This window comes from Lithobates pipiens, unplaced genomic scaffold, assembly GCF_037356315.1.
Source record: "Lithobates pipiens isolate NorthernLeopardFrog02 unplaced genomic scaffold, aLitPip1_a1.2 Scaffold_16, whole genome shotgun sequence".
Taxonomy (NCBI): domain Eukaryota; kingdom Metazoa; phylum Chordata; class Amphibia; order Anura; family Ranidae; genus Lithobates; species Lithobates pipiens.
In genome coordinates, this window is record NW_027507748.1 from 389,928,974 (window position 1) to 389,956,570 (window position 27,597).

Sequence of the window (27,597 nt, forward strand, 5' to 3'; positions counted from 1 at the left end):
TTGGTTTGGTGCAAGGGGTAGGAAGATGGACATATATAAGTCCCTTACACCACTCCTTCACCCTTAACCTCACTGTTCGCCCTTCTATTACCCTCCCATATGTCTCCTTTTCTTCCTCTTACCCCCCTTTCCATTTTCTATTTCTTCTTTCTTCTTTCTTTATTTTTTCTCATAGTGCTGACTATGGGCTGACAGGATACAAATACTTCTCCGTTCTTTTTATGTTCTGATGCACATACACTTGTGATGTCCTCTACATTAACACCCAAGATTTTGCCCATGGAATTGTCTGTCTTTTTGGTTTGTCCCTTTTTGTGTATACTGCATGTGTCTTTTGATCTGGATCTATGTGCATTGCCTGTGTGAGAATGTAACTTTGCTTTTTCTTATTGTCTTGGATGCTAACTCTAAATGATGCCTGACCAAAGATAGCTTGGTCCTACTGGAGAGAAGACCAGATGAGGGCATTGTTAGATGAGTACTGTGATTTCTGTAGGAAGTAATCCCTAAGCCCTTGTACACACGGTCGGACATTCTGACAACCAAATCCGTCAGATTTTGTCCGACGGATTTTGTCCGAAACTGTTGCATACACACGGTCGGACAAAGTTGTTGGAAAATCCAATTGTACATAACGTGATGACGTTATTTCGTTACGACGGGACTACATTCAGGCTAGTAGCCAATAGATTTGGTGTAGGAATTTGATCTGAGCATGCATGGCACTTTGTCGGTCGGAGTAGGCTACACATGATCGGAGTATGTCCGGTCGGAGCATTTTGTCAGAAAATTTTACGGACAAATTGGAAAACTTGGTCCGTCGGATACTCCGACGGAAACAGTCCGATGGAGACCACACACAGTCGGATTATCCGAAAAAACGGTCCGATAGGACACATTCCATCGGAAACTCTGACCGTGTGTACAAGGGCTTAGTGTTATACTTATACATTATTTAGCACACATGCACCGAACATGAAAAAACATATTTGATATTAAGTCTATGTGAAATGCTTAAAAGTCCTAAATACATTTTGAGGTACAGGTGGAAATGTTAAAATTTACATCTACAGGTCCATTCCTCTTGCTATTATAAATAAGCTATAAACTTGAATTCTGCTGCCACTCTGCTCTGAAAAGGTTATGGAATAGTCAGACAAATTTTTTCATGAACATTTGTAGACAGCTCACCTAACTGCCCTACTACTTATAGAACGCATAGATGTAGCTGAAAAACACAGGGAAAAAAACACAGAGCTTAAAAGATAACAGCATACTGCTTACTTCATCTTTTTCAGTTTTGGGTAGCAATGATAAAACATGTGTTAGACAATATTCTAAAAAGCACAGCCCATTGAGCATACTGTCAAGATCCATCACGCTCAAATACGACTATATGCTTACCCAAATTTTTTATTTAACATTTCTGAATATAAGTTATGGAACATAAAAAATAAATAAGCAGGGCCTAAAAAGGTAAAAGCTGAAAGTGGGCACAAGGGTAAATGGCTGTCTTGTCACATAATATGATGTATAATCTGGTGAAGTCAAACTCACCTCTTAATAGCATACTCTTTTACTGAGAGGCTGATGTATGGGTCCCCTAAGAGACTTTTAGTCTTTTCCCCAAACAAACAAGACACATTAGGTATTTGTTATATAGACTACAGAAATGCTTGTTTTGGAAATAAACATTTCACATAGCATTTCATAGATAGAAGTATAAACAGACAGACTTTTTGATAAAACAATGCTCATTAGAAGCACTAATTTGTGTTTCTGAACTTACCATTCCTTAACCACTTGCCGACCGCCGCACGACGATATACGTCGGCAGAATGGCACGGGCAGGCATATGGGCGTATATATAAGTCCCTGTCTGCCCGCGGGTGGGGGGCCCGATCGGGCCCCCCCCCCGGTGCCTGCGGCGGTCGGCATTCCTTCGAGAGCGATCCGGGATGAGGGGGCGGCCATTCATTCATGGCCACCCCCTCGCGATCGCTCTCGACAAATGGAAATCCTCCGTGACATCACTTCCTCTCCTGTAATGTAAACACAGGAGAGGAAGTGATGTATTCTCTCCTCCGTGTCGGTATTTTTCGTTCCGGCACCGAGGAGAGAGGTTCGGTGAGTTGCACCAACACACCACACATACAGTAGAACATGCCAGGCACACTCACACCCCCCCTTTACCCCCTGATCACCCCCCCAATTACCCCTGCCCCCCCAGTCACAGTGACACCAATTGCTTTTTTTTTTTTTTTGCATTGGTGTCATTTGTGACTGTAATAACTGTTAGGGCAGTTAGGGTTAGCCCCCTTTAGTTCTAATGTACCCCCCTAACCCCCCCAATAAAGGTTTAACCCCGTGATCACCCCCCGTCGCCAGTGTCACTAAGGCTGGGTTCACATTGCAGCGGTTTGAGAACACAGAGATCGGATGTGATTTGCACTGCAGTGCGGTGCGAATCACATCCGATCTCTGTGCGATTCGAGTTCAGCCATACAGATAGTATGGCTGAATTCGTGTCGCACCCGCCGCACCCGCCGCAAACTCGCACGGGACCCTTTTTTTGGTCCGCAGCAGAATCGGATCGCATGGGTGTTCACACCATGCGATCCGAGTTTGCAGATCGCACTGCGATATGCGAACTGATCTGGGGGTGTCATTATTTCACTGACACTCCCAGCAGTTCGCATAGGGCAGTGTGAACTGCCGCCGGGAGGCATGCGATGCGGGAACCCACCGCGGATTCGTGGCGTTCCCGCATCGCTCCAGTGTGAACCCAGCCTAATAAGCGATCATTTTTCTGATCGCTGTATTAGTGTCACAGGTGACGCTAGTTAGGCAGGTAGGTATTTAGGTTTGCCGCAACTTTTTATAGCGCCAGGGACCCCCATATACTACCGCATAAAGCCCCCTGATTGCCCCCTAGTTAACCCTTTCACCAGTGATCACCATATAACTGTTACAGGTGACGCTGGTTGGTTAGTTATTTTTTTATAGTTTCAGGGCACCCGCCATTTATTACCTAATAAAGGTTTAACCCCCTGATCACCCGGCGGGTGTCATTTGTGACTGTAATAACTGTTAGGGCAGTTAGGGTTAGCCTCCTTTAGTTCTAAGGTACCCCTCTAACCCCCCCAATAAAGGTTTAACCCTGTGATCACCCCCCGTCGCCAGTGTCACTAAGGCTGGGTTCACATTGCAGCGGTTTATGAGAACGGATGTGATTCGCACCGCACTGCAGTGCAAATCACATCCGATCTCTGTGCGATTCGAGTTCAGCCATACAGATAGTATGGCTGAATTCGTGTCGCACCCGCCGCACCCGCCGCAAACTCACACGGGACCCTTTTTTTGGTCCGCAGCAGAATCGGATCGCATGGGTGTTCACACCATGCGATCCGAGTTTGCAGATCGCACTGCGATATGCGAACTGATCTGGGGGTGTCATTAACATTTCACTGACACTCCCAGCAGTTCGCATAGGGCAGTGTGAACTGCCGCCGGGAGGCATGTGATGCGGGAACCCGCCGCGCATTCGTGGCGTTCCCACATCGCTCCAGTGTGAACCCAGCCTAATAAGCGATCGTTTTTCTGATCACTGTATTAGTGTCACAGGTGACGCTAGTTAGGCAGGTAGGTATTTAGGTTCGCCGCAGCTTTTTATAGCGCCAGGGACCCCCATATACTACCACATAAAGCCCCCTGATTGCCCCCTAGTTAACCCTTTCACCAGTGATCACCATATAACTGTTACAGGTGACGCTGGTTGGTTAGTTATTTTTTTTATAGTTTCAGGGCACCCGCCATTTATTACCTAGTCTCACTAGTGTACCCCTAAATTTAGGGGTGTCTACTTTCCAAAATGGGGTCATTTGGGGGGGGTTTGTGCCATCTTGGCATTTTATGGCTTTCAAAACTGTAACGCCCTTAGAAAGCCTGAAGGCGGTGCTTGGTTTTCGGGGGCCCCGTACGCGGCTAGGCTCCCAAAAAGTCCCACATATGTGGTATCCCCGTACTCAGGAGAAGCAGCAGAATTTATTTTGGCGTGTCATTTCACATATGCCCATGGCATGCGTGAGCAATATATCATTTAGTGACAACTTTGTGAAAAAAAAAAAAAAAAAAAGTTTGTAATTTTCCCGCAACTTGTGGCAAAATATAAAATATTCCATGGACTCAAAATGCCTCTCAGCAAATAGCTTGGGGTGTCTACTTTCTAAAATGGGGTCATTTGTGGGGGTTTTGTGCCATCTTGGCATTTTATGGCCTTCAAAACTGTAATAGGTAGTGAGAAGTGAAGTCAAATATTTACGCCCTTAGAAAACCTGAAGGCGGTTCTTGGTTTTCGGGGCCCCGTACGTGGCTAGGCTCCCAAAAAGTCCCACATATGTGGTATCCCCGTACTCAGGAGAAGCAGCAGAATTTATTTTGGGGTGTCATTTCACATATGCCCATAGCATGTGTGAGCAATATATCATTTAGTGACAACTTTGTGAAAAAAAAAAAAATATTTAAGTTTGTAATTTTCCCGCAACTTGTGGCAAAATATAAAATATTCCATGGACTCAAAATGCCTCTCAGCAAATAGCTTGGGGTGTCTACTTTCTAAAATGGGGTCATTTGTGGGGGTTTTGTGCCATCTTGGCATTTTATGGCCTTCAAAACTGTAATAGGTAGTGAGGAGTGAAGTCAAATATTTACGCCCTTAGAAAACCTGAAGGCGGTTCTTGGCTTTCGGGGCCCCGTACGCGGCTAGGCTCCCAAAAAATCCCCGTACTCAGGAGAAGCATCAGAATTTATTTTGGGGTGTAATTTCACATATGCCCATAGCATGTGTGAGCAATATATCATTTAGTGACAACTTTGTGTAAAAAAAAAAAATATATATTTTTTTGTCATTATTCAATCGCTTGAGGCAAAAAAATAAAATATTCGATGGGCTCAACATGCCACTTATCAATTTCCTTAGGGGGTCTACTTTCCAAAATGGGGTCATTTGGGGGGGTTTTGTACTGCCCTGCCATTTTAGCACCTCAAGAACTGAGATAGGCAGTCGTAAACTAAAAGCTGCGTAAATTCCAGAAAACGTACCTTAGTTTGTAGATGTGACAACTTTTGCGCAAACCAATAAATATACAGTTATTGACTTTTTTTTTACCAAAGACATGTGGCTGAATACATTTTGGCCTAAATGTATGACTAAAATTGAATTTATTGGATTTTTCTAATAACAAAAATTAGAAAATATAATTTTTTTTCAAAATTTGCGGTCTTTTTCCATTTATATCGCAAAAAATAAAAATCGCAGAGGCAATCAAATATCATCAAAAGAAAGCTCTATTTGTGGGAAGAAAAGGACGCAAATTTTGTTTGGGTACAACATTGCATGACCGCGCAATTACCAGTTAAAGCAGCGCAGTGCCAAATTGTAAAAAGACCTCTGGTCATTTACCAGCAAAATGGTCCGGTCTGAAAGTGGTTAAAGAGGGATTCCACCAAAAAAAAAATATTAAAAGCCAGCAGCTATAAATACTACAGCTGCTGACTTTTAATAAATGGACACTCACCTGTCCCGGCTTCCAGCGATGCCGGCAGCCGAGGCTGATCGATCGCTCGGCTTTCGGCTGCTGCCGCCACCATTCTAGGTGAGGGAATCAGGAAGTGAAGCGAATCGGCGTCACTTCCCGGTTCCCTACTGTGCATGCGCGAGCCGCGCCGCGCAATAGGAAATCTCCGCGCTGTCACTGGGACCCGTGTGTGTCCCAGCAGACAGCGCGGCAGGGCAGGAAATGGCGTAGACTCCCACGGGAGTCTATGCCCGGAAGTGGGTGAAAATACCTGTCTTTGACAGGTATCTCCACCCCCCTCCCCCCTGAAAGGTGTCAATTGTGACACCGGAGGGGGGGGAGGGATCCGATCAGTGGAGGTTCTACTTTAGGGTGGAATCCCCCTTTAAATGTGGCTTCATTAGTCTTCATTATCAGATTTTTACTTACTGTATCCTTATCTATCTATCTATCTATCTATCTATCTATCTATCTATGAGCAATGTTGCCACCATAAGACAAGAAGTGTTTTAGGACCACAGAACACCTCTACTTCTCTTCATCTCTATCATATAAGGTAGCAGTGTTTTGTAGTCCACGTAGATAGTAGATAACAATTTTAAAATAGAACTTTGCCCATAACAACTTAATAAAAAGTAATGTTCTTTAGCAAAGAACATACATTTCAAATTAATAATAAGGCTACCAACATTAGTGTGTGCTGTAAATTGCCTCCAGCATTGCTCCTGTTTCTTCTTGCTGGAGGCTGACATTTTGCTATAAAATCAAGTAAATCATAAAGCAGAACTAAGCCCCATCAATTTAACAGTTTCAAAAAAGTACCTTTGCTGGAATGCCAGGATTGCTAACTGTCACATTTGCTTGTGTCCTCAAGCAAACTGTCAACCCATCAAATGGCTGGTGTCATAACTGATCACATATGCAGAACCATGGCAGTTGCAGATCAAACAGAAGCAGCTTCCTTGGCTATAAAGGATAGGAGGGTTTAATTCAGTTTTCAGCAGATAGGCTTCTACAAATTCATCAGTGCCTAAAAGTGTCTAAAAATGGAGAGCAACTGTGCATGTGCAGAGCACAAAAGGAAAAGCCACTGTGCATTACAAGTGCACTGCAACAGCACTTGGAAGTGCAGTTGCTGTAGATCTGAGGGGGGCATGCAAGGAAGATAAAAAAAACTGCATTTTTACTTGAATTGAATGATAGGAGTCACCAGAGCTTCCCCAGATCTACAGCGCCTGCACTTCCATGTGCACTTGCACTGTACTTGTAATGCACAGTCAATTTGACTTTAGTAAATCAACCCCAATGTATTATTGGATTTTAAGCAGTATAGACACTTATTTTAAATGCTTTACATAATGTGACAGAGAGTTGCGCTGCCAAGGTCTAGAAAGAGGTTCTTATCCAAAATTCTCAACCAGGTGGGTTGAGGGGCTCCAGCAAGCTTGTGTTATAGAGAGGAAATGGGCTTTTCAGTTTCCTTATTGTTTTCTAAAGTTAGTTTTGGAACCTGGAGCCTGGAGATTTCTAAGTGATCTGGGTGGGGTGAAATCTCTGACCCTGTGTCCAGGTATTCGGAACAGCCAGCAAATTAATTGGTCAGGTGTGTACTGGGCTTTTAGTAATGGCCTGACCACAATTTTGGGCTCCGCCCCGGCAGACAGGAGGTCTGGCCCAGGAGTCAGGAGGTCTCCACGTGGGAGCCAATGCACCAAGTTGGTCAGTGAACAATCTGTAGGAGACAGACAAGAGCCTGGAGTGTAAAGTCAGAACGGCTGCTGCAAGTACAAGACAGATGGCCTAAATGTTGTTTATGTTGAAGGAGAAGGAATGCGGAATACCCCTGCTGCGGGAAACTCATGTTTGTGCTTGCTGAAATTTATTTTAATAAAAATGGGCAAGAAAAGCCCTTAAAAAGAAGAAAATCGTGTGGTGGTGTCCTTAAAAGCTGTACATTCTATGCTAGTTATCACAATAGCTATACCTGCAAAAGGGGCCAATCTGAAGTGATCTAGCAGGACTTAATTTTCTGACTAAAGTTCCACTTTAAGTGCTAACAGTGCAGCAGAGACAGATAGGAAAATGACTAGATCATATAGATTCTGGCAGGACTAGAAAATAGTTGTGACGTTATTAAGCAGATATAACCAAACCCTTCAATGGTATATGTTTAACAATCTAAAGTGCAGTCCATTGTTATAGTCTACATATAATTAAATGGCATTTTTATTTTGAACAGTTAATAGGTTTTAAAAATGCATACACTTTTGTATGCTTCCAAGGTACTTGGAATACAACAAATCAGTAATTGCTACTGAGAAGCAATAGTAAGAGAGGCAATATATTATGCAGGTTGCAAGAGGGAAAAACACTTAATTCCACCATCAACACAGTGAGTGTTGATGGGGGAATGCCTCCCATGGAGCTATTGTGTTCTCAGTGGAGAAGGGGGGAGCACGGGAAGCCATCCCTGCCAGGAGAACTCAATGATTATTGCCAACAGCTGTAACCACTAGCAATAATCACATGCTAGAAATCTGATATGCTTGTTGTATCAAAGTCGATCAATGGATTGACTTGATTACAACCAGCCTGCCCATAGATCAGTGGTTCTCAACCTGGGGTCGGGACCTCCTCGGGGGTCGAATTATGATTTGCCCAGGGTCACGGAATCCTGCACCGCCCTCCCAGACTTTTTGTGGCCAACCAGCAGGGCTATCTCTGGTGCAGCGTCAGATTAGTGCCAGTAGCTCTAACACCTATGTACACACCATACACCTCTCTTAGTAATATAGTGTCTGAACGGATCGATATCTGATGTGCTCAGATCTATATTAGTGTCCCTAGCAGTTTAGGGTTCCCAAAAACGCAGTGTTAGGGGGATCAGCCCAGATACCTGCTAGCACCTGCATTTAGCCCCTCCTCCCAGCCCAGCCCACCCAAGTGGAGTATCAATCGATCACTGTGATTTACAAAAACACAACACACATAACTGCAGCGTTCGCAGAGTCAGGCCTGATCCCTGCCCAATGCTAACAGGTTTTTTTTATAGCGTTTGAATCAGTCGCTTACAGTCAGCAGCTTTTTTCCATGTGAGTCTCACTAGTCTACCAGCAAATTTAGAGCCCAAAATGTCAAATCAAAGGTACACTAGTGAAGAGGCCTACACATTTTTGAGCATGACAGATAGTGAAGAGGGAGTCATTCATCTGTCAGATTCAGGCTCAGAATAAGATCCTGTAGACAGCAGCGGCATCCTGACAGATAGCTTTGTTGACGGAGTTGTGGTCCCTGCCAAGGTCAGGCGTTCCCGACCCCATTCTTCTGCTGTCATTGAGGTACAAGAACCACAGGGCTCTCTTATGGAGCAGAGAGCCAGTATTAAAGCCGGTCATCCTTCTGGTGAACCGGCAAGCACCGGCGGCCTAGTATACCCTGGTCGTAGTTAAACCAGTACTGCAGTAACAAATGGTGACATGGCAAGTCCCATAAGTGCAGTTCAAGCTGGTGAGTTAGCTAGCACAACTAGTATGCCGCAGCCACCAAGAAGACAAAGACAAGCCAGTTGAGCCCATAGTGGCCTTCTTGTTGCATTTGCCAATCCTAATTGGGAGCCCACCACTTCTGCAGCACCTGTACTTCCCCCATTCACTAACCAACCCGGAATTGAGGTGGCAACAGTTGATTTTAGGTCACTTGATTTTTATTTGCTGTTTTTCATGGAAGATCTCTATAGATCTATTGTGGACAATTTTTAGCATTTTTTTAAGCAATTTTTATTTATCGCCATTTGACCCTTGCCAGAGATTAGAAACCTATTATGGTTTCCAAATTTAAGACCTTTCTGGGCGGATCCCTCCTCATGGGCATAACTAAAAAGAGTGAGTTGCGGTCATATTGATCCACTGACCCAATTATTCACCATGTGCACGTGTTTTCTGCCTCCATGGCCAGGGCACAATACGAGCAGATCTTGCGGTTAATGCACTTCAATGACAATTAACTCTGTCATCCTCGGGGTGACCCTGAATATGATCAGCTCTACAAAATTTGTCCCCTCATAAACCACTTCAACCAACAGTTTGCAGCCTTGTTTACTCCCCATTAAGTTGTCTGCATCAATGAGTCCCTGATTAAGTTTTCTGGCCACTTGTCTTTTAAACAGTATCTTTCCAGCAAGCGTGCCAGATATGGGGTCAAGATGTATAAGCTCTGTGACAGGGCCACAGGCTATACATATAGTTTTATGGTTTACTAGGGAAGAGATAGTCAAGTAAATCCAGAGAACTGCCCAGATTACATAGGGAGCGCTGGTAAGATTGTGTGGGACTTGATGACACCCTTATTCAGAAAGGGGTACCACTTGTATGTGGACAATTATTACATGAGCATGCCACTTTTTAGTGACTTGTTTGATCACCGAATTGGCACATGTGGTACCATGCGATCTAATCTCTGGGGTTTACCGCAGCAGCGTATAGATTCTTGTCTTAGGCTGGGGGAGAGAGCCTGCTTGAAGTGTAATAATTTTCTTGTTGTGAAGTGGAGAGATAATCGGAATGTTTTTGTTCTGTCCTTCCTTCACGCAGACATGACGGTCCAAATTCCTACGGCGACTGGTGTTGTGGAGAAACCCCTCTGTGTCCATGAATATAACCATAATATGGGAGGGGGTAGACCTCAACGACCAGTTGTTGGCACCGTTCCTAGTTCCCGTAAGGCCAGACGCTGGTACAAAAAAGTGTCTGTATACTTATTTCAGTTGGCTCTGGTGAATGCTTATGTGCTATAGAAAGCTTCAGGACAAACTGGATCCTTCCTTAAAATCCAGGAAAAGATCATCTTGGCCCTTCTGTTTCCCAGACGGTGCTGTGGCCCAACTTCCCAATCCAAATGCAGTAAGCTGGCTGCGTGAGAGGCATTTTCCGTATGTCCTCCCTGGTACCCCTACCCAAAGAGCCCCCCAAATAAAATGTTGTGTCTGTAGAAAGCGTGGATATAGGTGTGACACCCACTATTATTGTCCTTATTATTGTGAATGTTTTGAACGCTACCACACACTAGTGGAGTATTAGCATAGGGTATAGCACTGCACAAACTAGGACATACTTTCACAGGTTCTCCAAAGATGCCATTGTATTTAGGGAGACCCGAACAATCTCTCTCTCTCTCTCTCTCTCTCTCTCTCTCTCTCTCTCTCTCTCTCTCTCTCTCTCTCTCTCTCTCTCCTCTGCAAATCTAAATTGGTGACCTGTACAGGCTTTTGAAGGCTTTTAAAAATGTATGTAGTTTGTTGCCGCTGTAAGTTTGTGCACAAATTTAAAGCATGTCATGTTTGATATCCATGTACTCGGCATAAGATCGTCTTTTTTATTTCATCAAACATTTGAGCAATATAGTGTGTTTGAGTACATTCAAATTTAAATGTTTTTCTATAACAATTGCATTCACAAAATGTGTGAAAAAATGTTTGCAACACCCACCATTTTAATCTGTAGGGCCTTTGCCTTAAAAAAAATATAATGTTTGGTTCAAAGTAATTTTCTTGAAAAAAAATAATATTTTTTTGTGTAAACAAAAAGCGTCAGAAAGGGCTTTGTCTTTAAGTGGTTAGAAGATTGGGAGATGTGTGACATAAGCTTCTAAAAGTTGTGCATAAAATGCCAGGACAGTTCAAACCCCCCACCCCAAATCACCCCTTTTTGGAAAGTAGAATATTATATATTTTGCCACAAGTTTCAGGAAAATTACACTTTTTTTGGCACAACATTGTCACTAAATGACAATATATATTACTATATTGCTCAAACATGGCATAGCTATATGTGTAATTACACCCCAAAATACATTCTGCTGCTTCTCCAGAGTATGGGGATATCTCATGTGTGAGACTTTTTGGAAGCCTAGCTGCGTACAAGACCCCAAAAACCAAGCACCGCTTTTGTGATTTTACTCCTCACTACCTATCACAGTTATGAAGGTCCTGAAATGTCCAGATAGCACAACCCCCCCCCCCCCCCCCCCCCCGATGACCCCATTTTGGAAAATAGACACTCCAAGGTATTTTCTAAGAGGCATGATGAGTATTTTGCAGATCTCATTTATTTTTGAAAATTAAGAAAGTAATGAAAAGATTCAAAACTTTGTGACAAAAAGCAAGAGCCGCAAAATACTCAACATGCCTCTCAGAAAATAGCTTGGGGTGTCTACTTTCCAAAATGGGGTCATTGGGGGGGGGGGGGGGGGGTTTGGCTATCTGGGTATTTTATGGCCTCGGAAACTGTGATAGGCAGTGAGGAGTGAAATAAAAAATGAACACCCTTAGAAAGAATGAAGGTGGTGATTGGTTTTCGGGGTCCTGTACGCAGTTAGACTGACAAAAAATACTCAAGGAGAAGCAGCAGAATGTATTTTGGGGTGTAATTCCACATATAACCATGCCATTTGAAGAATATATCATTTAGTGACAACTTTGTGTAAAAAAAACAAAAAACAAAATGAATTTTCCCGCAACTTGTGACAAAATATAAAATATTCCATGAACTCAACATGTCTCACCAAATAGATTGAAGTGTCTTATTTCAAAAATGGGGTCATGGGGGGGGGGCTATCTCGTCATTTCATGGCCTCCGAAACTGTGGTAGGTAGTGAGGAAGTAAAATCACCATTTTAGGCCCTTAGAAAGTCTAAAGGCAGTGCTTGGATTTCAGGGTCCTGTACACGACTAGGCTCCCAAAAAGTCTCACACATGTGGTATCCCCGTAGTCAGGAGAAGCAGCAGAATGTATTTTGGGGTGTTATTTATGTGTCACATATGCCCATGATTTGTTTGAGCATCAGATCATTTAGTGCCAACTTTGTGTAAAAAAAGAAAGAAAAAAATGTCATATTCCCACAACTTGTGGCAAAATATAAAATACTCCATGCACTCAACATGCCTATCAGCATATGGCTTAGGGTGTCTACTTTACAAAATGGGATGATTTGGGGGGTTTTGTGCCATCTTGGCATTTTATGGCCTTCGAGACTGTGATAGGTAGTGAGGAGTAAAATCAAAAATGTACACCCTTAGAAAACTTGAAGGAGGTGCTTGGTTTTCAGGGTCCTGTACACGGCTAGACTCCCAAAAAGTCTCACATGAGGTACCCCCATACTCAGGAGAAGCAGAATGTATTTGGGGTGTAATTCCACATATAACCATGGCATGTGTGAGCAATGTATAATTTAGTGACAACTTTTTGTAATTTTTTTTTTTTTTCATTTTTCAAGCACTTCTGACAAAAAAATAAAATATTCAATGGGCTCAACATGCCTTTCATCAATTTCCTTGGGGTGTCTAAGAAATTATATAGGTAGTCATAAACTAAAAGCTGCGTAAATTCCAGAAAATGAACCCCTGTTTGTAGACATTATGACTTTTGCACAAACCAATAATTATACGCTTATTGACATTTTTTTTACCAAAGACACATGGCCGAATACATTTTGGCCTAAATGTATCACTACAATTGAGTTTATATATTTTTTTATAATAAAAAGTAGAAGATAAATTTTTTTTTACAAATTTTTGTTTAGTTTTTACGTTTATATTGCAAAAAATGTAAACAACAGATGCAATCAAATACCATCAAAAGAAAGCTCTATATTTGAGAAAAAATAGGATGCACCTTTTGTTTTGATATAGCATTGCATGACTGCGCAATTTCCAGTTAAAGCAGTGCAGTGCCAAATTGTAAAACGTGCTCTGGTCATTGAGCAGCCAAATCCCCTGGGGCTGAAGTGGTTAATTGTATCAATAAAATGAATTGTTACATTTGAAATAATTGTGTGGTAATTAGCACCTTCCAATCCCCTTTCTTTTGGAGTATTTCATTAAATGGGATGTGGTGCAGGATTTAAACCCGCTCCTATCCAGATCGGACAACATATAGTTACTAATACTGTTATATTCTTTTTTTACTTTTTAGTTTTAATTAGTCTCCTATAAATTGTAAAGTTAATTCAAATTCCTAATTCTATGTACTTGTAGCAGTAAAAATGAATAGAGAATGCTGTGTGTTCTGCTTTTGTGCATGGCCATTTTTATTCGTTACACATTAGCATTAATTCTATATTTTCTGCCTTCATTAGTAAGAGATCTCAAATATCCAAGGCATGTCTAAAGCCCCATACACACTATCAGTTTTTCTGCTGAGTTTTTCCTTCAGATTTACATAAAACCATGTAATGCAAGGGCCTGCCTGATTGCATACACATTGAAACTCCTAAGGTTTGCCCTCATATTATATGGTTTTGGTAAATCTAAAGGAAAAACTCAGCAGAAAAACTGATAGTGTGTATGGGGCTTAAATCATTAGGACAGTAAGGTGTGGAGCTGCATAACAGGGTTGAATAGCTCAACGATACATACTTCTTGTGGGTGATAGATTTTGAAGAAAGTGAATTTAGGTGGCCAAAATCATCCTCATTTGCATGTATGGGGGAATCCAAGCAGCTTTGGACTATAAATTAACTCATTAGTGACTGGCTTATTTTTATGAATCAATCCAACAGGGTAATGTGTCATGTTCTTTATTCCTAAATATAAAAGTATGTTTTAATCAAATACAAATAAAGAAGAAATAAAACATAAAAAAAAAAAAAAAACACAAAATTGACTGTGAAAAGCAAAATAAATTCTGTGTATCTTGTTTTTCCTGTTCAATAGATTTTAATGATCATTTTAACAGGGTTACATTCAAATAATAGAGAAATAGTAAACCTAGGTTTGCAATTGGTAGGAAAATTAACAAGCCTCTAGGACTGAGATAGAGTACTTGTCAATTGGTGTTTAATATACAATATTAGCATAGCAAAGTATTGCTTACAGGATTACAGAATATAAGATAGTGAAAAAGATAGAGAAATTAATCATGGGTTTAGGTTGAGAGTTGTACAAACAGGGACATGAGAAGGTATTGCTTAGCACTAAGTAGAGAGACTGCTTATCTTTTAAGTCAAAAACCTGATATCTTTGACAATAAAATAAACTATCAATAATAAATAAGATTACTTGAGAAAACAAAGAAATAAAAACAAAAAACTAAAGACTTTAAAACATCTTGTTGAAATTCTAGCTTCAATTGGTAGTATTATTCACTACTCTAGTCTAGGTTTGATTCAACTGTCTTTTGCAATTGAGATTGTGGCAGCTGGTATAGTAACTGCTGTTTTAATTTGGTAATAAAGTATCATAAATAATAAAAAGTATAAAGAATTTATATAGCTTTCCACATGAAAAGCTGCAACAAAAAGCCATTAACACAAGACTCCATTAATTGCACTCGACTATGTTATTAGAGCTAATTGCGTTCAACATTAGTTGAAAGAGCAGAAGCGTTAAGAAGTCAAGGTTTTAAAGCTGACCATTAAGTATAAATCAGTAAACCGATGAAGCAGATACTTTACATTTCAGGCCAAGGGGTAAATATATGAGAAGTCAGAAAAATTAGCAAATTCGAGAAGTCATTTCATTATTCATCCCTCTTCAGCATTAGACTACAGTTTGCCATTTGTGACCTAGTTTAATAAAGCCATTTTTTTAGTCAGCATATTATCCCCTGCTAAAATACTCCATTGTAGTATCAGGATCTAAAGTGAGATGGGTTTCTGTGTACCCCAGGAACAGCACAGAAGATCCATATAGATGGATTTCTTTATCAAGACCAGTTTTGCTGCAGCAGGTTCTATACACGGTACAGATGCGCCACATTACAGGCAAACTAAGAGGACCCTCGGTCACTATATTTAAAGGAATTTTTCATTTTTTGTTTCACTTTAAGCAATGCTTAAAATGAAACAATAAAAATGAAAAAAATCCTTTAAATACAGTCGGTGCATACTAATTTAAGTGCCATTATACAATTTCAGGGGGCACAAAGGTTTACTTTAATACTTGTCCTTAAGTGTGTTCTCATATGAGACTGGGATGTTAAAGCAAATGAGAATATTATGAACAGACAGCAGTGAGCTTTGTATCTAAACAAGGAAGGTGTTTGGTTTAGTCATAACAACCAATCAGGTTATCTCTTTCATTTTGTAGACTTCAGAATAATAGTATATAACAAAGAAGGGGCTGTTGCAATCTATAGTAATACAATATTGGCACTAATAATTCAAACACAATTCAGGGTTGGCATATCCTTGTCCACTGTATTCCATCCCTTTGCATTAGTAGGAATAAAGTAATGTCCAGTCACACTAGATAAAACATACAGCAGAGGCAGCTATTCTTCTCACGGCTACTTTTTGAATTGCTAAAATCACTAAATTAAACCATTATTACTTTCTCAACAAGTGTATACTGCACATGTCCCCATATGGTAAGTCAACCTTACATAAGGTATCTGCAAGATCAAACCTAGTTCCCTATAAAATGTTTCACATTTGAGATTTTTTGCAGCAAAGTCATTTTAAATTTGCAGACCTCAAATGGCAATATGCATACAACAAAAATAATAGGATTGTATTATGGAAATTTTGCTTAGAGAACACCCTCAGTTAAACTCTGCAGTGTTGTATGCATACCAAATATTATTTTATTTTTTTACATATCCACCAGTCTACACTCTGTCAGTCATAACTCACAGCTCCCGCTCGTTATTTTATGAAGTCCCAAATATAGATTCCTGAAACAATCTCTGGACCATTTCTGTACAAGAAAAGTTCCTACCAATACTGCATGCAATTGAAGCAATACTCATACATAAAAAAAACTCTCTAACACTCGAAGACACATGAACACTCTCTTTTTCTCCCATAACAAAAAAAAAAAAAAAAAAATATATATATATATATATATATATATATATATATATATATATATATATATATATATATATATATATATATTCTTATATATATTCTTATATAGTCTTATTCTTGAGACATAAATTCAATCATTATACATGCCAATCTGAATTAAATGATAACAGCAAGTGGCTATAAAGTTTAGGGAGTGAGTACTACTGAGTAATATTGCGTGAGGAAGAAGTCTTGACATTTTCTAGTAAAGAGATCCTTTAATTTCAGTAAAATCCTACAGTGTGTTTGACTCTTCTTTATTTCTCATTTCTGTAATCCCACTGAAAGGAGCAACAGGGTCCTCATCTTTTCATAACCAGCATAGCACAGACAAGTATGCAAAGACAATATTGCAAGATGTAGTATCTAGTACTATAGTTCTAGCATTGATCCTGCTACAGGACATGAACATATTAAAGTATAATTTCAACTTCAGCAGCCAATTCTTCCTCAGTGGGGAGAAGGTGTAGAAATGTGCACATAGTTTCATATCTCAAAATTATGATTTTATTGCCAGGAGTTGAATCTTAAAGCTGGACTCCAGGCAAACTTAAAATTAACCTGTGCCCAGGCTATGCCTAAAGTATTTAAATGCAGTAAAAGTAAACCATGTCCTCACTAACTTGGATGGTTATATACATTGTAAAGAAATTCATATTTATCTCGTATAACAGAGGCATATACATTTCAGCAGACCCTCTAGCAGCTTTCTAATTTAAGCAAATAGGTGTTTCTAGTGGTTCTATGCTGATAGATGACTAACATTTAGCCTTAGAGTCTTTGTTGTGCTCTTTGAGGGTCTTTGAGAATGAATTACTTTATAGTACAAGCAGCTACAAGCAGCTACAAGCAGCTAGAAATGGTCTGTTTTTGTTTCATCATGCTGACTTTTAAGGTAATTGTAAAGTTTTTTCTTGATTTTTTTTTTTTATAAAAACATGTTATACTTCTTGCTTTATGCAATGTAATTGCCCAAAGCAGAACTATCTTCCTCTTGTTGGGTCCCCCACTAGTGCTCCTGGATCCTCTACTATTCAGAGTGCCACAATAGAAAGGCGTTTTCTATTGTGAAACATTTGCGGGCTTGATCCCGAGCCTCACTGCTTGCATCCATAGACACAGACAGTGCAATTTGGCCACATTCCTTTAGCTGCCCAGAGTTCAGTTTTAAAACAAAGCTATAATGTGCCCTATTAGGTAAAGTTTCAGGTCTAAGCTAAGTTAGTAGAGCTGCACAAGATTAATGCCAAGACAAAAAATTAGAGATCGTCAGCAGGTAGGCTGAATCCACAGAGTGAGTTAAAATGGAAAATTTTCAGGTTTGACTGAAGTACACCTTTAATAAGGCACTATAAAATACAGTGCTAATGTGCAAAGTGCTGTAATGCAAAGCAATCAAACACATTTCACCTTTTATCTGTTTAAAGCAATCTGGTCGGTTGCTGGGGTTACTGCACTCTGCAGGTTGCTCTCTGCCTTATTAAATAAGCCAGATCATTTTTACTTGTTTAAACTTCAAGATCTGCTGAGATGTAGGAGTGCTTTCTGCTGTCATGCAATTACCTAAATCATATGGATTTATTGGTTGTTATAACACATTAGTTACATATTTTTTATACCAATCTGTAGAATGCAAAAAAGCAATCAATTACATTATTCTTAAAGAATAACTTTTTTCTTGTATAACTAAAGTTAAAATATAATTTGTTCTAGTTAAAACATACACAGTTTTAAAAAAAATGAAATTCATGTTGTGAGAAATATGTAGGCTGCCGTTACTAACTTTTCCCTCTGGAAAAGTTTTTGTTTTCCGTTTTTTTCCAGGAGCTTTACGATTATCTGATTAACTGATGCAGAACAAATACATCAGGACTTGGCTCTACTGGCAGTATGTGTATTCTAGGTTAGAAACTCAAAGCATTAAAGCAATACGCCAGACCAGATAAAAAGGCATTTTTAGAAAAAGATCAGCAATGGTAGCCTTCACATTTTAAACTTCAAAGTTTTCTTTAGCAGGCATCAGCCAATATATTCAATATCTGCTTGTGATTTTGTACAAACTCTTTTGCCATTTTTCCTATGCTAATGGCAGAGCAAGAGACACAATAGCATTGACACATTAACCCCAGCCTACAACAAATACATGCCCATATGTTTGACTTATGATATAAAATACCAGCAGGGAAAATTCAGTTGGAAGATTGTATTCTCTGACTCTTATATACCTCCTGCTGGGGTTGTGACGTTGTACCTCTCCAGCTTTATTCTTAGTGGCATTCTTGTCTTGGAATTAGTTTGAATCAGAGAATGCCATAACACAGAAACTATGCCCTATTCTCCCTAAAGCTCCACTCCTGGTAGGAATAATTACCCTAGCCCCACTCCCCCACACTGCAAGGGGTAAGTGCTTGTTAAGTCTAGCAATAGAGGAATAAGATGTATTACTTACCTTAGTCCTCGTGATGACAGGCTTTCTCCACACTGTATTACCAGTCCTCAAAACCTCATCTCTAAAGTGCTTCAGCTAGAAGTTGAATCAAGTACAATGCAGGACCAATAGCCCTACATTATACGTGAGGATGACAAGGGCCCACCCATAAGTTGAAGCATCAATAAAAATAGTTCTTGAATTGGGGAGAGCAAGGAAAAAAAATGACAGCCTTTTTCTCTACCCCCAGGGCCCACTGCAAAAGTCTTTTTTTAATTTCAGAGTTACGTTTTAACCCCCCTGGCGGTATTCCCGAGTGTGGCTCGGGGTGAATTTTCAGTACCAAAAGTGGTAACCCCCGAGCCACACTTGGGATTGCATCTCAGGATCCAGGTACGGCGTACTTACCTTGTTCACAGGATTCTGTGATGTCCTCCCCAGCCGTCCTCCGCTCGATCTGTCACGGAGCCGAGCTCCGTTCCCTGCGAAATTGAAAAAAAAAAACAACACAATACATATACAGTACACTGTAATCTTACAGATTACATTACTGTATCAATTTAGCTTGCATCGCTTTTGTCCCTAGTGGTCTGTCCAGTGTCCTGCATGCAGCTTTATATTATAAATATTGTTCTTTCTGCCTGGAAACTGGAGATTGTCCAGATCAACCAAACCATCCCTTTACATCAAAAGTGGTTTTAGGCCAGCTAGAAAACAGCGATAATAAATTGGAATCACTTGCAGAATTGACCGATAGTGATTTGTGGGGAAATCCATCATCAAACACTGAAAGTAATGACAGCGACAATTTTGCAACTGAGCAAATTTCAGTGTTTTTGATTTGATTACATTATTGCATAATTTTTATTATTATTAAATGATTATCTGTTATATTTATTTAGAATTATTTATTATATTATAATTTATGATTTTGTGTTTCAAACTTTATCATACCTGGGATGTCTACTAGACTCTGGTTTGGACAGATTTAAGTGAGTTATTCCTAAGAATTGCAGGCCTACAATATAAAACGCCAAATTTCTATGCAAAATAATTGTACCGCTTTCAGCATCAAAAATCTGAAATAACCATACCGCCAGGGAGGTTAAGCCAATAAATAAATAAATACAGTATTTGTCACATATGGACCACACTTTGGTCACAACTTTTTAAACATTATGAACTATTTATGCTTGCAGCTTCTCCATCTGACAATGCTGTAGGGATGAGTTGAACACCCCCCCCAGTTTGGTTTGCAGCAGAACATGCGAACAAGCAAAAAATTTGTGTGAACACGCAAATGCCGTTAAAGTCTATGGGACACGAATATGAAAAAACAAAAGTGCTCATTTTAAATGCTTGTATTCAAGTTATTGCCATAATAAGTGTACTAGGTACTGCCCCAGGGGGCATGTATCAATGCAAAAAAAAGTTTTAAAAACTGAAGTTTTTTTCAGCAGCAGCGATTTTAATAATGCTTAAAGTGAAACAATAAAAATGAAATATTCCTTTAAATATTGCGCCTTGAAATTAAAAAAAAAAATGGCATGGGTCCATCAACAGGCCCTTAGGATCTAGTATGATTATTGAGGGGAACCCCGTGCCAAAATGTAAAAGAAAATGGCGTGGAGTCCCCCCAAAATCCATACCAGGCCCTTCAGGTCTGGTATGGATTTTAAGGGGAACAACTCACAGAAAAAAAAAAAAAAATCCCGTGGGCCCTTATCCGAGCATGCAACCTGGCAGACCACAGGAAAAGGGGGGGGGACAAGAGAGCCCCTGTCATTTTTATTTTTTTATGCTTTTTTTGGTGAATGAGAAGGGGTACAATGTACCCATACCCATTCACATAGAGGTGGCGACGGGATATGGGGGCCCCCTTGTTAAAGGAGGCTTCCAGATTCTGATAAGCCTCTTGCCCCGCAGACCCCCATAACCACCGGGCAAGGGTTGTGGGGATGAGGCCCTCCCATGTTGAGGGCATGTGGTTTGGGGGGGGGGATCGGCTCACCTTCCTCCAGGAGTGTATGAACTTCTTCAATCATTTTACATGTGCTGTAATCTCTACAATCTTGTGAGTTTAAAATCATCTGTCCTATATTAAAATGTTTCTATCACGCTGCACTTAGATGGAGCTGCTCTCTTCTTTTTTTTTATTTTTACTGTCTAGAGAGCCCCTTCTAGCTTGTTATGAGCCGGCAGCCATCCAGAGTCAGCCCATCTGTGACCATCTACACACCTCTTGCTGCATTTGAACTCTCATGCATGGACTCCCCACTACAGAGAGTAGATTAATCACCCATTTCTCTCTATTTGAGCTGACAGAGGGCACGTTATCATATGTATACAATATTTCTGTGCATGCTTTGGCCAATCAGCAGCCTTCAATGCACTGTGATCTCACAGTGCATTATGGGGCGTTCATAATGATTGGATACCAGCAAGTTGGCGAACACCCACGTTCGATTCGAAACCGCGGGCTCATCCCTACAATGTGCACACCACACTACCGACACATTTAGACTAAAGGTCTTCACAATGCTTCTCTATAACATAGAGCTTGGATCAGCACTGTTCCTAAAGGAGCGGACATTTAATGCAAAAGCTCTGTGATCCCTTATTGTAAGAATTAATAAAAATCACACATCTCAAAAAGTAGTTTTCATACCCTGACTGACATATTGTGCCAACTGAGATGGCATTGGGTTAAATACTGTAGATAATATAGAGAGCATATAATTATAAACTTTACTGCTGCGGCTTGCTAAAATGTGATGCTACGACTGTATGGTAATGTTAAGTGTTATAATATACTATTCCTAGGTGGTAAACAATCTTTACAGCATGTGGCTGTTTGATAAATTATACTTCCTCGGTGTGATGCTCTTGTTGCATGATATATTACTCTTCCGGGTGATGTATTATACCATTGCTGTGTTATATACTATTTTGCTAGATGATATACTGTTGCAGTGCACTATCGTTTACTACTATGATATGATATACTGATATATAATATACTGTTATAGTGTGATATCCTGTTGAAGCATAAAATACTACTTGTGGGAGATTCAATGTAGAATTATTGGAGAATACAGTGTAAATCAGAACTTGTAGGCAGTATAGGCACTATAGGCACTATACTAACAAGACAATGTAGTTTTAATGATCAATCTGTCATTATTCAACTTAAACCCAAGCCACATTTGGCCACATTACTACTTGAGCCTCATGACCAAACTTGCTCTAGGTATTTTAAAACAGTAGCAACACCCCAGCCTATTCCCAAAAAAGGAAACTGAATGCAGGTTAGGATAAAAGTGGCAATGACTTACTAGGTTTGCAAGTCTGTCTTTAGTAAAGAGCTGTAACACTGTTGTCTTTTATACCAGAAAAGGCTCCACTTGTCTGTAATAGCTTCTCTAGAGTCAAGCAGAAATGTTAAACTTCTTTAATTAATTTCCTTTTTTCTTTGTGAATAAACTTCTGCTGCCTGCAACTATTTTATGTGCATTGCGAAGCTTTTCAATTCAAAAGGAAACATTTTGAAGAATATATCAAAAATGTTTTTTTTTTGCTGGAATTTTTGTTTTTGGTGGTGTTTACATAAAGAAGTAGCTTTGTTTGGAGGGTTTTAATGTTAAATTATATATTATGTTGATTTTCAATACTCTGTGTGGATCCAAATTTGGAATTATTGACATTCTTCTACATTATACTACAAAGTCTAATATATATTTGTAATTTGTTTTTAGACCCTTTTAACTGGTGGTGGTGGTGGGGGGAGGAGGGAGAGGGCTTTGGGGGTCTAATAGTGGCCCATTCATTTAACTGCTCAAGACCAAAGCTATTGAAAATACACTACTAGCTTTCTAATTTGAGCAGCACAGTGGCTATGTGGTTTGCACTTCCATCTAGAACCACAACACTACCTTTTGCATGTTCTCTCTGTGCCTGTGTGGGTTTCCATCTGATTTCCTCCCACACTCCAAAGACAAACTGGTAGGATAATTGGCTCCCACCTACTGTAAATTGACCCTATTATGTGTATGTATGAATGTGTGTTAGGGACCTTAGATTTTAAGTTCCTTTAGGGCAGGGACTGACGTGAATGTACAATATATATGTAAAGAGCTGCATAAATTGGCAGTGCTATATAAGTACCTGTAATAATAAATAAATAAAGGACAATTACAATGTCTCTCAAATGTCACTGATATACCAGTCGAAAGCAAACATATACCATATTTCCCAGTGTATAAGACAACCTTAAAAAAAACGGCCAAAAAGCGGGGGTTGTCTTTTACATCGGGTGTGAAATGCCACCCGTTGGATGTCAGCCTACCGAATGGCCACTAGATGTGTGGTAATACTGTATGTAGCTTCGGCTACTTACAGTATACACTGCTGAGCCAATCCCGGCGAGCGATGTATTCTATTAATGAATACAGAGTCTGCTTGGATTGGAGTAACAACCTCTGCCAATCCGAGCAGGCTACATACAGTATTGGCTTTGAGAGTCAGAGATCTCCCCTTCATATAGTTATGATTTTTGGTGCTTTCCGGTGCTCTCATTGGCAGTATTGCATTGGAGGAGAGGATTCACTGGCCATTGTTGCTGTCCATTGTTTCTGCCTACCAATTGTGGGATCTCTGGGACTTGTAGTGCACCAGTTTCCTTTTTTATTTCATAACAATGGTAATACAGTGGTAATACATGACAGATTACAGATTAGTGGGTGTAAAATGGCTGTTAGACAAGACTCCATCATGGCACCAGCAAAAAGAAGGAAACATGAAGCCAATTTCAAGCTCAAAGTTGTAAACTTTGCCAAGGAACATAATAACTGTGCTGCTACCAGACAATATGGAGTAACATAAAAGATGGTCAGACTGGAAAGCAAAGGAAGATGCAGTAAAGAGTATTCCAAGGGGTAAGTGTGCATTAAGAAGAGGCACCCACATTGTCCAGAACTCGAAAAGCATGTAGAAGACATGGTGCATGATTATCATCAAAATAGTTATGTAGTGACACGAAACAACATACAGATTGTTTCACTTCAGTGGGCCAAATCTAACCCAGACCACAGCAAAGGATTTAAGGCCACTGTATCCTGGTGTACTTGGTTCTTGGCAAAAAAAACAAAATTGCACAAAAATTACCTGCATATATTGACAGTAAAGTAAGTTATTTCCATCAATATGTAATACAACTGCACAAGAAACATGGCTATGCATTAAGTCAGATCGGAAATATGGATGAAACTCCTATGAATTTTGATATAACTGGAAATAAAACTGTTGATTCAAAAGGTGCAAAAGCAGTTTTAGTTAAAACTAGAGGACATGAGAAGCCCAGTTTTACAGTGGAACAGGCATGTACAGCTGATGGCGCCAAACTAAGACCAATGATTATTTTTAACCACCTCAATACAGGGCACTTACACCCTCTTCCTGCCCAAGCCAATTTTCAGCTTTCAGCGCTGTCACTTTTTAAATGAAAATTGCGCAGTCATGCTACACTGTACCCAAACTAAATTTTTATAATTTTGTTCCCACAAATAGAGCTTTCTTTTGGTGATATTTTATCACCTCTATGGTTTTTACTTTTTTACTAAATGAATAAAAAATGTCTGAAAATTTTGAAAAAAAATTGTTTTCTTTGTTTCTGTTATAACATTTTGTAACTAAGTCAGTTTCCTCCTTCACTGATGGGCACTGATAAGGTGGCACTGATGACGTGGCACTGATGAGGTGGCACTGATGGGTGACATGATATGCAGCACTGATGGACATTGATAAGCGACACTGATGGGCACCCATAGGGGGCACTGGTGGGCACTGATAGGTGACACTATTGGGCACTGAAAAGCTGCACTGATGGGTACTTATGTGTGGCACTCATAGACGACACTGCTGGGCACTGATAGGTGGCACTGATGGGCACTGATGGCCACTGAAAGGTGGCACTGATTGCCACTGAAAGGTGGCACTGAAAGACTGCACTTATAGGCATCACTGGTGGCACTGGCAGGCATTTTTAATTGCCACTGATTGGCAGATGCCCTCGGCACTGATTGTCAGCTGCTTGGGCACTGATTGGCATATCCCTGGTGGTCTAGGGTGGCATACCTGGTAGTCCAGTGTGGTGGCCATCCCTGGTTTTCCTGGCAGAATCCTGGTGGTCCTGGGTGGGCATCCAAAGGTGGCTGCACTGATACTCAATCAGCACAGACCCTCCTGTCAGGAGAGAAGCCGAACGGCTCTCCTCTACTTGTGTCTATCAGACACAAGTGAGGAAAAGCCAATCAATGGTTCTTCCTGTTTATATCATGATCAGCTGTGATTGGACATGGCTGAGGCTCAGGCTCTTACCGAGATCGGTGTAGTAATGTGTCAGACTGACACACCGTACCACTGATTGCCGCGATCCGCGCCCCCATGGGTGCATGGCGACTGTTATCCTGCTTGATGTTATATGACACCCAGTCAGGATAACTGAACCACCACCCGGCCGTCATTCTGCTATAGGCTGGATGGGAAGTGGTTAAAAGAAAAACAATGGCGAAAATCAAGTTCCCTGTTGGAGTTTTTGTACATGTGAATGAAAGAGGCTGGATGGATGAAGAAGGAGTAAAGCTATGGCTTGCAAATGTATGGAGTAGGCGACCAGGTGGCCTTTTTATCGAGAACGTAGCCTACTGGTGTGGGGTATGTTCAAGGCTCATTTAACTCCCAGCACAAAGGAAAGGCTGACAAGAATAAACACAGATGCGGCAGTTATTCCTGCCAGATTGACATCACTGGTACAGCCACTGGATGTGTGCCTAAACAAGCCATTTAAAGATTGTATTCGAGATCAGTGGAATGAGTGGATGGTTAGCAGCGAAAAGTCATTCACAAAAGGAGGAAACATTCGTGGTCCACAGTTGGATGTTTTGTGCAACTTTGTCATAAAAGCCTGGAATGATATTGATGCAGAAACAGAAATCGAGTCTTTCAATAAGTGTGGTATATCAAATTCATTGGATGGTATGGAGGACAACTACTTGTGGCAAGATGAAAGGGAAACCGAAGCTGAAGCCACACCATCTGATTCGGAATTAGATTCATATGATGACTGTCTTACAAATGTACCACAATATGTCATTGATGAACTTATGATGTCAGAGGATGAACATGATGAGGATTTTGAAGGATTTTAGGTACCGATAAGTCATAACCATTTTAATAAATATTGTTTAAATCAAATCAGATGTTTTCTTTGATGTTTCTGATGTTTTTTTTTAAATGGTGTTGCCTCGGGTGTTCCCTCAGAAGGGGAGTAGTCTTATGCGGTGAGTATAGGCCAAAATCGATGTTTTTACTGGAATATTAGGGGGGTCGTCTTATACGCCGGTCGTTTTATACACTGGAAAATATGGTAACCTGAGAGACAAAGGTTATCCTACTCACCAATAATAATGAGCCAACCAACCAAGAAAATGAAAAAAAGATAGACCTTGGGTAAAAAAGGAGAAAGAAGTACAAGGTGTGTCTATTAAATAATGAGACTGATTAAATAACTCATCTTTATTTATATGTATTACATACGTAATGCTTGTCCCATTCAATATATTCCCCATTTGCACCAATACTTTGCTGCAGCCTTGTTTTCCACTGGTCGAAGGCATGCAGAAAATACATTTCTGTCAGCTGTTTCAACAAATCCACCGTTTTCTTCTTTACAACATCAACTGACTCAAAACGTGTTTGTTTAAGCATTGATTTAACTTTTGGGAATTCATTCTCACGTCCCTTGCTGAATCTTTTGTGCTACTCAAACACACACGCACCAGACAGACCGTCATTCCCATAAGCTGTAGTAAGCATTTGAAAACATTCTGTTGGTGTTTTGTGCGTTTTTACTAAAAATGTTAAACTGACACATTGTTCAACTTTTAAACTTAGCATTTTTTTGGCACACTGCAGAAAACACAACCAAACTAAATGGTGACTCACAATCAACTGAACATCATAAAGTGTTGCTGCTTGTCATGCAGGTTCAAACATGTTGAAGGTCCCCACGCATGCAATTCTAACGAGTTCCGAATGCTTTGTTTACTAGATGGGATCACAGTCTCGTTATTTAATAGACACACCTTGTATATTTGTCTTTTCATTGCTTTCAGAGAAACAGAGGGATAATAGATAATTGTACCCTTAGGCTCTAAAGCCTAGTACACATGGGCCGAATGTCGGGTGGCACATGTATACTGCAGTTGGTCTGGCAGAAGCTGCCAGAGTCATGCCGGTCAGCCCCCAATCAGTACCCAATCAGTGCCAATGACTGAGAGTGCTGGCGGGAGTGTTCTGGTGGGGGGGTGCGTCCACTATCAATACACAATAGCACAGCAGGGGACATTGATGTACTAATATTGGATAGTTAGTACAGTGGCTCCACCTGAGCTGTCAGCTGGGTTGAACGAAAAAAAAAATACTAGTGTGTACTAGGCTTAAAACCTCATTCTTCAGTCAAGATATGACCTGTCAAAAAATTAGCTGGCTCTAATTTCTCTTAACAGAGGCTTAAAGTCAGGATTTTAGAAAACATTTTTGGAGATTCATAGCCTTCTTGTTTTTTAGGGGATGTCTGCTTGCCTGTATCCTCTGCCAATATCTTTTTTTTTTAAGCTGGTTATGAAAAGGTAGGACTTTCTTTTATAATACATATTTTAGCAATCTTAGTGTTGCAATAAAAAATTATATTTT

General features: G+C 40.3%; 1 protein-coding gene across 1 annotated transcript in view; it reads right to left on the bottom strand.

The window, feature by feature from the left end:
* TMEM132E (transmembrane protein 132E) overlaps nucleotides 1-27,597 on the bottom strand; it is a 678,956-nt gene that overhangs the window by 615,626 nt on the left and 35,733 nt on the right. The gene's annotated exons all lie outside the window — the stretch shown is intronic.